We start from the raw sequence: 10,870 nt of genomic DNA, 5'->3' as shown, positions 1-10,870 counted from the left end.
TGTCTCTTTCTCCAGGAGCAACTTCTCTGCCCAGGCCACTGAGCTGGGCACCCTATAGAGCATGTGCCACCTCTTCTAGTCCTCAATTCTTGAGGGTAAAAGACCTCCCCAAAGACTTAAAAATTCTTTATTGCTGTTGCTGTTGCTTTTTTTTTTTTTTTTTTTTCCGTTTTGGTTTGGTTTCTTTTCCCCAGGATTCTCTAACCATCTTCCAGCTTGGTACTCTCTTTAGAACTTAAAAAAAAAAAAAAAAGTATTATTTTGCATCAAAGTCAAAGCTGAGCCTGATATCCGAAGGTATAGGTACTCCCATGTACTTGCAGGTGAGTCTGAAATCTCCGGTTTGGGCGGGTGAGTGTCTAGATCCTCGGGATCATGCATAGGGTCAGAGGGAAGAGTGGAATGGCGGGCTTCACTGGAAATCAAGTATCAACTTCTTTCTTTGTTTTCTGGGGGATTTCTGAGCTGTTGGGTGTTAATCTTGATAATAATGGAAGTGGGTGCCAGGCAGCTGAATACCAACACAGCAATTCTGTTGAGCTTCCTGGGGACTGGCTTGACTAGAGGAATGTGTACCCACTGCCTAGTCCTAGAGTACTTAACAGCTCATGCAAGACCTGTTTCCCCTTCTGAGGTTCTCAAGTGCAAGATGGGTTTTTAAGACATTTTAGGGCACAGCCCTGAAGGCCCCTGGAAGAACAATCACTGGCTAAAACTCTAGCCCAACATGAGCCTTGTTGGTTCTCTGACACAACTCAATACTGTAACTAGACAAGACACATCACTGGAGATTGCATTGGTAAAGGCCTGCTGAGCGGGAGAACCTGAATGCTAGATATGCAGAGTGTATCAGGTATCAGTTTCCAGGTTGTAGATCAACTCTTCTTACAGCAGCAGCAGGTCTGCAGGAACAGAGGGATGTTATGAGGGGAGGCAAGACTTTCCTGAGCTGCCTCCACCCTACCCTTTCATATGGCCTGTTACCGCTATCAAGCCTTTTCTTCTCTGGATTCCACTGGGAGGGTCAAGATCTCAAATAAGGATGAGTCCAATTGTGGACTTGAGGAATCTGATGGGCTTCCTTAAGAGTTGGGTAAGGGGAGCTTGGACAGAGACCTAATGATGACCTTTTTGTTTTCAGAACTGAACTGAAATTCCACAAGAAGCCAAGACTCCTTCCAACCCAGAACTACCTCCCACAGTCTCCTGCCTTCCTTGGTCAGAGCCAACATACCTGTGTCTTTCTCCCCTTTGATAGGAAGTGGGTCAGAGGTGGTGTGGGGGCTTCTGTGGTCTTGATAACTCAGTAAGTATTCACTAAAAGGCTGAACAGAAGATTCACAGAACCTCTTGCTCTCTGCACTCAGCACCCTGCCTTCTAGTGTGCCCTGTGCACACCCTGAGAAAGGTGCCTTAGTTTGGACCTAGGAAAGTGGGATTCTTCCCTAACCATAGCTAGAAATCCCTGCTTTTGTTTAAGAGTCTTTCTCAGAGGCCTGATGGCCTGGGGGCTGAATGGGAGAGGTGGAGCTTCTCTGTCAGGTCAGAACAAGCCCAGGAAGAAGAAAGTATTCCAAACAAGGTAGGCCAGCCCTACCCACCCTGTCTGCTTGTCTCTGCTTAGAGCAGCCTTTTATGAGGCTTACACTGAGCAGCAGACATGTCTGAACAAAGCAAAGAGGCCAATGCAACCCTGCAAAGCTCCTGCTTGCTGAGCATTTTCTTTTGGGCAGGGACAGAAAGTCCACAGGTATTACATGGCCTCTCAGTGTAGCTCAGTCTCTGAAAGCCAGTTATATGCTGGCCTCCCTCCCTTGACTGCCACCCTAGGCTCCTTGGAGAAGCCATTCACTAATTCTGTGCAGATCTGGGGAAAGATATATAGCCATTAAAGACTGACTTTCCCAGACTATGCTTCCCCAGCTATGGGGAGAGGATCAAGAATTCTTCCCTTCACCACCCACTGGCCCCATAAACTGGCCTGTTCCTGTTTACGCAGACAAGCAGAGTCGCTGTCCTCTGCTTATCCTGATTACACACCAGCGTACAGGCCTGAACTGGGCTGTTCATGGGGCTTTTTCAGAAGAATACCTGCTTCCCTGTATTCCACCCCTTGGTACAAAATGAAAGAACTTGTACTTTCTCTAGATATCACCAAACATACCCAACTCTGGTATGGAACACTCATTGAAGAGGAGAGCCAGCATCCTAACTAGGTATACAGAGTGGAGACTCCACTTGGATTTATCTGGGATGGCCCTTCATGGGCAAGAAACTACCTAGAGTCCAGCCCCACACACAACATTGGCTATACCACCCAGAGTACTCTGAGGTGGGAACATGAATGCTTGAGGGTTTGAGTATTCAGGTCCTCACCAGGTCCTGAATGAATGAATGAATGAATGAATACAGGTATTCAGGTCCTGTAAGAGTGGGGTTGCAGGATTCTGAAGGTCTCCTTCAGGTCACACAGCACTACACGAGGAGGCTTAGTAGACAAACAGCCCCAGACAATCCATGGGTCCTCTTGTCCTTCATTCCACCGGAGTCTGTCTTATGCCAACCAGATTTCAGTGGAGTGAAGCTCAGGAGGCATGGAGCTGCCAGCGGTGGACTGAAGCACAGCATTTGAACAGAGGCATTCTGCAAAAATACAGTCACCAAAAGCATCTGCAGCGTGTGCTTTTGCAGAGGGGTGGCAATGGCAGGCAAGAGCACACTGCCAGTGACTGCTGTGTGGCCTTTCTTCCTAAAACAAATGCTTCAGAAATGTGGATTTTTTTGTAACTTGCAAAATTAAAAGTTGCCTATCTGCTGACATGCCCTCCTGCCTCTCTGCCCTATGTTATCAGTGTCTTAAACCTGCACCCTGCAGGCTTAAATCCCAGATAAACTCAAGGAAGTCCTGCTGCCTCCCTGCCTCCCTCTCTCCCTTGGATTTCCAGGCAGGTAGCTGGGACATCATTTGCAACTAGCCAGGGACCCTATTGCCCTCAGACTCTCCACAGTGCTAGTAAGACCTGCAGAACTGGGGAGGAAATCCCCATTAAGATTATTTAAGTCTATTTATATTGTAATAAAATAAATGTAAAAAAAAGATTTAAATGAAGGCAGATTCAGATCTTTCTGACATGGTACAGGATATAACTCAGCAGGCAGTGTAAATTCTGGAAAGGTTAATGCATTTAAACATATTTGACACATAAAGCTGCCAGATCCGACTTTAATCACTCACCAAGTGTAATTGCCTTTTCATGGGTCCCTCTGCACCAGAACATGTGCTCAGGCTTGTAGGAATCTGCGGTGGGGTAGGGACAAATACTTCGTGCTGTCAGGGTCTGTGGTTTGCTTTGATTGATTTGGCGCTGACTTGATTGGCTGTTGTGTTGCTTTTGTTTTTGTCTTAAACAATGTATCTCTCCTTTAGAGAAAAAGACGTAGGATTGAGCCTGAAGGCACAAGTCCAAAAGAAGTCCACTTAGTATGAAGTACCTGCCCAGAGAAACACTTTATGGAATTACCACTTCCTCAATGGAGGAGTCTGCTTGAGGAGCCACTTGGCAAATAAAATAAAATAAAATAAGCCAGACACTAAACAAAACCCACCTCTGGATCTGGAAGATGCCCTGCATCATATGGGGCTAAGTTCAATAGAATCCATAGCTGCCATTTCTCTTAGGAACCTAGAGGCCACTTTGGTATCCAAGACCCTATATTCTGAATGCCCCACAGTGGCCTCTTCACCTCCCTAGACCATCTGTCCCAGGGAATCATGAGTTCCTCACACTGAATATAGGAAAACACATTTATCATAAATGTCTTGCCCTCCTGCATCTATTAATATGAATGTCAAACTTAGCCCACACCTCTGTATACTGAGCCCCACAAATGATGAGGAGACCAACCCACAGGCATTAAGAAAATGTTTACCCATAACTATTACATAGTGGATCTGACTGAGGCACCATGGTAGTCTAGGTTTCGAGCTAGCTAACTAGTAAATGCCTCTATTTTGAGCTTTGCAAGGAATCCGGAAGGCTAGAACAAAGAAAGCACCAGGCAGACTGATGTGATATTCCTATGGGTGGCAACCCTGCAACTTGGGTTCTTTTCTAGAGAAGGAAACATACCTGTGTGTTTCTATGTAACTCTGCTCAAGGAGGGAAAAGAAACAAAGTGGCCAGTAGTGATTGCAGAAGAAAAAACTACAAAGTAATCTAGGCCAGGAGACTATAACCAAAGGTTCTGCATCACACACCTGAATCCCACTCCAGTCGCAGCTCCATATTTTCAGCTGTGACCTGGGGCTCTCTGCAGGTCGGGCAGAGATCTGAACTGCCCTGTCCTCCCTCTGGCAGCACAGATTGCTGATTCCCTCCTGTAGAAGCAAAAGCCCTTGCACTCCTAGAGCAGCCTGCCAAGGAAACAGTGTGAGTCAAGAGCTGGAGAGAACTGTCCACCCATCTTCCCCAGTCTTCTATGTGTCCTGTCCTAGCTGCAAAGCATGGCTCAGCACAATAGTGTAATCAAAACTCCCATGCAACTGCAGCAACAAAAATAGTATTATCTAGCTTTCTGTATTCATGGTCTTTTATTGAGTAGAAAAGCAAATATCATTGAGCCATACTCGAGTAGACAAATATATACAACCATTGGTAATTTAATATTTTGTGCTAATGGTATACACTGTAGATACAACCCAAGAGGAGTAAATTACAATCCTATCAATAATACATTGTGTCTGAGCTCTGGGTTCCCAGTACACATGAAAATGTATATTAGCAAAAACTCTCTGGATATTAAAAGCTGTGCACATAATGAGGTGCAGGACACAGAATTGGGATCTTCAATGGGGGATGGGGGGAGGGGAACAGCCCATGCTTCCATTACCGAAGCTGGTATTAAATAAAGATAACACACTCTACCCTCAGCAGATCACCCAGTGAGAAACAAGCTGCCAGCTTGCAGGTCCATGCTCACCTTGTTTCTTTAAGCCTTGGGAAGTATCCAGTGTCAACAGTGAGGCTGAGGGGGCTCCAGAGAGCCCCAGGACAAAAGGTAATACCGGAGACAAAGACCACAGGCTATCCTTTTCCTGACCCAGCCTCTCCTAGGTGTGCAGGATCTTCTAAAACAAAGGAAGGTGGGGCCAGTGACTTGTAAGAAAGAGCTCACCACCTGCTGGGATGAGCAGGACTTCTTAGAACTGCAAAGGTTCTAGCCACTACGGTTTTGTTGGCTAGCGCAAATCCCCCACTCTGCTGCTTGCATGTGGGAGAAACACCCGGGAGAAGTGTATGACAGTCTTGTTTCAGAATGAGGAAGAATTGCTGCCATAATAACATAAGAAATGAAGACGAATTAGGTTAAAGTCTGCAGGAACACTAGTTAGTGCCACTGTCACACACTGGCCTTTGACCTTTCCTGACTCAAAGAATATTGAGGGCAGGCAAGGCCAGGACTTCTGGTCTTTTTTTTTTTTTTTTTTTTAAATCAGACCCTGGAAGAAGGAGAGCTCAAGAAAGGAGGGGAGGCTATGAGGGCTCTGAAGAAGAATGCTGTGACTGTAGATTGCAGACTCCAGCTCAGAGATGAAAGGGACTGGTCAGACAGACACCAATTCCCTAACAGAAATAGAAGCTCCCTGAATTACGGTGACTTCTCTAGGCTTTCTGGAGAGATTTGACTATGCATCAAAGAAGAACAAGGCAAACACTTCCTTTTGTCTGCAGATAAAACGCAGCATCTGGAAGTCTCTTCACCTCCCCCACCCCCTCCCCCTTCCTTCAATCCTACTTCCTACCACCTCTCCAAGTCTTCCTTTCCCAGTTGATTGTCAGATATCAGGGAAGGGTGGGACACCTGGTGGGAAGTAGGGGAATTACACTGCAGTGAACCCTCTAACATGGAGAAACAGGGAGGGGTACACACACACCCTGCACCAAAGCAACACTTAAGATGACCTGTGGCAGAAAGTGACTTCAGTTTTTGTTGTGTTCAACTATATCTGAGAAAACAGGTGTCTAAGAACAACTGTAGTGAGCCCATAGATGAACAAATACATGGGGTGACTGGTACAGTTGCCTCCTCGTGTTGCAAGTAGATGCAAGCTCAAAGAACTCTCCAGGCTAAATATCTGGAAGGAGACCATGCCAAGGGAATCCAGGTGAGAGGTGCTCACTGAGGTAGGCTTCAGTAATGCTGTGCCCAGCAGTAACCAGCAGCTGCCCACAAGCTTCTGAGTCAGCATGTGAGTGGTTAAGAGAGGTCAGATTAGATCTGGTGCCAATTTGATCTAGCCACCAGACTCTGGGCCAGCCACTTAACCTCTTTGAGACCCAATTTCCTTATCTGTCAAGTAGGAATAATGACAATAATGTCAAGGGCCCGTGAAGAGCCAGACGCTTCGTGCTTCGTGTCCATAGCATAATTTAATGCTCCCAGCCATTAGCAGATGCAATTGACATTTCAGGTTTATAGGTGATAGAGGGTGAGGGACTGGCGTGAAGTTGGCCTATAAACAGTGGAGCTAAAAGTCAGGCCTGGCTCTCTGTTCTGGAGTTGGTACTGGGACCATTACTCCATCCCCTCTGCTGGTGTGAAAATCAGACAGTGCACTGGGGCTTGGATCTACAGTGTTCCCACAGGCCAGTGTAGAGACTTGGTCCTCAGTGCTGGCCTGCTGGGAAATGCTAGAACTGTTTAGAGTGTGGCCTAATAGCAAAATTTGAGAGACCTGGAAGCAGGCTTTGCCTTCCATCCCTGCATCTCTCAGCTCCTCTGGAGTAAGTGGCTTTACCCCCACCACACCCTCTCATCATGAATTCTCCCTCACTGCAGGCCACAGAACAACAAAGCCAGTAACAACAGAGTGAAACCATTCCCCCATTTTAGGTTGACTTTCTCCTGCTTTTTATCTCAATGATGGAAAGCTAACATAGAGGCTAACATACACAGAAGAGCCAGCAGGTATCTGGAGAGTCTATGCACTCAAGAACGCTATCCACCATTTTTATCTCAGTATAAAGCAAAAACCTTTGACAAGCTTGTCTTGTACCTCTCCCCTAACCCATTCCCCACTCCTGTATGGAACAGTTAACCAGAGATAGTTCACTGGAAACCCAACTGCTATGGAACACCATTTTCCCAACTTGATGTACCTACCATCCTCTGAACTGTCAAAGCCTGTGATTATCTAAAGGAAACTGCATAAAGCTGGGTGCACTTTTTATCAAGAATTTATAGGTTCCTAATGGTTGCTATAGTAGGGACTCATGGGATCTCACCCCTCCGCCAGGATTTACAGACCGGTAACAGAAGTTAGGGGGGACAGAGATTGTTTTCTCAAGTGGTCTCACTGCCCATAGGTTGCCCATGCTTCTATAAAGTAACCCCAGTTAAACTTGTTGGTCACCAGGCTGCATTGGTGTAGAATAGGCCTGAATTTCAGTCCTTGGAAACACACCTGTGTTTGCCACAGTCTCCTCAGAAAAACATTCATGATACCAACATTAAATTACAGCATTACAATGTAACTAACATTACAATGTAACTCATTCATAATTCCCATGATCCTTGTCATCTCCTCCTCCTGTCGCCTTCCCTTCCAGGCTTCTCCTTCATTCTGTGTGTCCTGTGAGACAAAGGCTTCAGAGTATGTATTATGTCTTTTTCTTTTTCAAAGTCAGTGCTATACAAATAAAAAAAATTAAGAACTGTCTTACCAGGGTGACTGCTAATTCATATTTTCCTCAAGGACAAGTGAAAATACTGAGCACAGGGAAACTGCGGGACAAGAGAGGTGGCTCTGTAGTTAAAAGCACTTAATGCTCTTGCAGGATTCAGGTTTGGGTCCTAGCACCTACATGGTGGCTCACAACTATCTGTAATTTCATTTCCTGAGGATGCAGTGCACTCTTTTTATTTCCACAAGAATCAAGCATGTAACATGTTGTGGGAGGGGGAGGGGAGGTATCACGCGCACACACACACACACACACACACACACACACACACATGCATGCATGTGCAGGCACTTACGCAAAACATTTATATACATAAACTAAAATGAAACAAATATTTTTTAAAAATAAACTTTTGATGACAGGCTACTAAAAATAAGTTTTGAGCACACAGGAAAACTAGAATGATCAAGAGAAATGATAAAGTGAAAGAGCAATTGAAACATCAGGGAGGTGAGGTCCTGATGCTGAGGGATGCTGATGCTGTGTGGTGCTGATGCTGACAGGTGCTGATGATGTGTGGTGCTGATGATGTGTGGTGCTGATACAGTGTGATGCTGCTGCTGATGGGTGTTAATGCTGAAGAGTGCTGATGCTGAGGGGTACTGATGCTGTGTGGTGCTGATGCTAAAGGGGTGCTGGTACTGTGTGGTGCTGGTGGGTGCTGATGCTGTGTGTTGTTGATGCTGAGGGGTGCTGATGCTGTGTGTTGCTGGTGCTGAGGGGTGCTGATGCTATGTAGTGCTGGTGCTGAGGGGTGTTGATTCTGTGTGGTGCTGATGCTGAGGAGTGCTGATTCTGTGTGGTGCTGGTGCTGTGCAGTGCTGATGCTGTGTGTTGCTGGTGCTGAGGGGTGCTGATGCTGAGGGGTGCTGATGCTGTGTGGTATTGGTGCTGAGGGGTGCTGATGCTATGTAGTGCTGGTGCTGAGGGGTGTTGATTCTGTGTGGTGCTGATGCTGAGGAGTGCTGATTCTGTGTGGTGCTGGTGCTGTGCAGTGCTGATGCTGTGTGGTGTTGGTGCTGAGGGGTGCTGATGCTGAGGGGTGCTGGTCCTGAGGGGTGTTGGTTGGTGCTGTGTGGTGCTCCTGCTGTTCTCTTCACTCTAGCATCTTTTGTTAGAATGGTATATAAGCCTGGAATTTAATCTCCTGCTTTAGTCATGTATTTATTTGTTCTTTTGTTTGTCAGTGAACTCCTTGTGAAGCTATTATAGTAAATCTGTTTCTTCTGCCTGATTAGCAGCACTGCTAATCTTCGGATCTTCGACAAAGGATCAGCTTCACTGAAGATTCATCTTTTTTAAAGGTGTCCAGTGGCTGGTGGCTCTGACAGCAGAAGCTCATGTCCCAGCTGTAATTTGTTCCCAAGACTTTTCAGAGAGGCCAGCAGGACAACACCCACAGGTCTCTTCCAGCAGCATAAATGTCCAGCTGATGTAGCATGTGAGAGCTGAGGCTGGTAAGAGTTCTGTGCTAGGACACACTTGCCTGAAGAACAAAGAGCAGCAAGACTAGAACATTTGCAGCAGAGCTCTTTCTCTGGTACCTGATGCCATGACACTGTCTGTGAAGGATGGATGCTTGAATGAAGACAGTGTCCCTTTTATAGCAGAACTGTATCAATTGCATTTCATTACTGCTCCATTACAGCACATTGTATTATAATCCAACTGCTAATGGCCTCACCTCAGATGCCCACATCACTCCCCTTTGTCCTCCTGAAGGCCTGGCTTTAACCCAAGTTGCTTTATCTATTGCAATTAGATACAGGCTCCTGCCCTGAGTCAAACCTGTGCCAGCAATGGCAGCAACTTCCCTACACCTACCACAACTGGCTTGATAGATTACTGCTTGCCATCCAAATGCTGATTTTGAACTTTGCTGTCCACCAACTGATGTGCCGGGTACCTGCCACCTGCCTTATAATCTCATAAAATGCAGATCTGACTAAGAAGAAGCAGGGTACGACTGGAGGACCAGCGTTTTAACAAGCTCCCAGCTGATGCCTCTTAGTAATGAAATAAAACAAAACAAAACAAAACAAAAACCAAAAAACAAACAAACAAAAAACCAGAGCTCTGGACTCAAAACTATGGTCAGAGAGATGGCTCAGGGTAAAAGTGCATGCTATCAAACCTGATAAATTTGAGTTCAATCCTTGGCAGAAGGAGAGAACTGACTCCTAAAAGTTGTTCTCTGAGCTATTCAAATGCACACAGATAAATTAAATAAATGCAATTCTTAAAAGTTTTCAAGACTCAACATCATTTCTCATCCACTTAGCTCAGAGCAGAGGAGGGCTTAATGCACCACCACTCATAGGCCAATCCGGCAAAGGGATCATTTGAGTTGAAGGTACATATGAAGGAACAGATGTGAGGACAGCTCTCTCCTTCCCCATAGTTTTCTAAAAACAGGATCTAAGTTTCTCTTTCTAAAATAACAAATTTCCACTTGTAAAAAGGTCCCCTTCTCTGTCCAGGGGGAAGGTCATTTCAGAGACAACAACCATCAGCCAAGGTGACCCCTTATGGACACTGAGGAGGGGCACTAATCACACACATGCTCATCATCTTCATGTAAACCTTCCTGATGCAGAGTTTTCCCATGACTCAGCAAAATGAAGACTAACAGCACCAGGGAGCTGACACAAGGCTGTGACATCATATCTAAGAGATGGCAAGACACAAAGTACCGACCCTCAACTGGAGTAGAGGTCTCCAGCCTAATGTCCATGCAGGGATCTGTGGAGTCAGAACCCAGGTCAGAATCGTCAGTGGATCACATAATCGCTGGAAGTGTAAATAATCATAAGAAAGACATTGTGATCACAGGTTAGAACATACTAGGTCATCAGCTAAATACAGAGAATAAAGAGCAAGATGTGCTCCAGAGAAGTAATGGAAATACCACCGGGAAGCCAGGCAGTTTGGTGGGTGAGAAAGGCGTCAGTCACAAACACACCACAGGAGTCAATGAGATGACTTTGTTAAAGGCAAATGTCTGCTCCAGTCGAGAAGCCCTCTATTTCCTCATCAGGACTTGGAAATCTCAGTAGGGAGGAAGGACACACATCTGGATAGGTTATGAGGGATGTTGCAGAGCAGACAGGAACAGCAGACTCTCA

At 45.9% G+C, this 10,870-nt stretch overlaps 1 long non-coding RNA gene across 1 annotated transcript; it reads left to right on the top strand.

Moving 5' to 3' along the window:
* The first annotated feature begins 244 nt into the window (after positions 1-244).
* On the top strand, positions 245-2,818 carry LOC115032315. Its single transcript, XR_003837969.1, has 2 exons — positions 245-323; positions 1,142-2,818. It is a non-coding gene; the product is annotated as an uncharacterized LOC115032315 (long non-coding RNA).
* Positions 2,819-10,870: the final 8,052 nt, after the last annotated feature.

The sequence above is a fragment of the Mus caroli genome, chromosome 1 (assembly GCF_900094665.2).
Source record: "Mus caroli chromosome 1, CAROLI_EIJ_v1.1, whole genome shotgun sequence".
Taxonomy (NCBI): Eukaryota; Metazoa; Chordata; class Mammalia; order Rodentia; family Muridae; genus Mus; species Mus caroli.
This window is presented reverse-complemented; position numbering and strand designations above follow the sequence as displayed.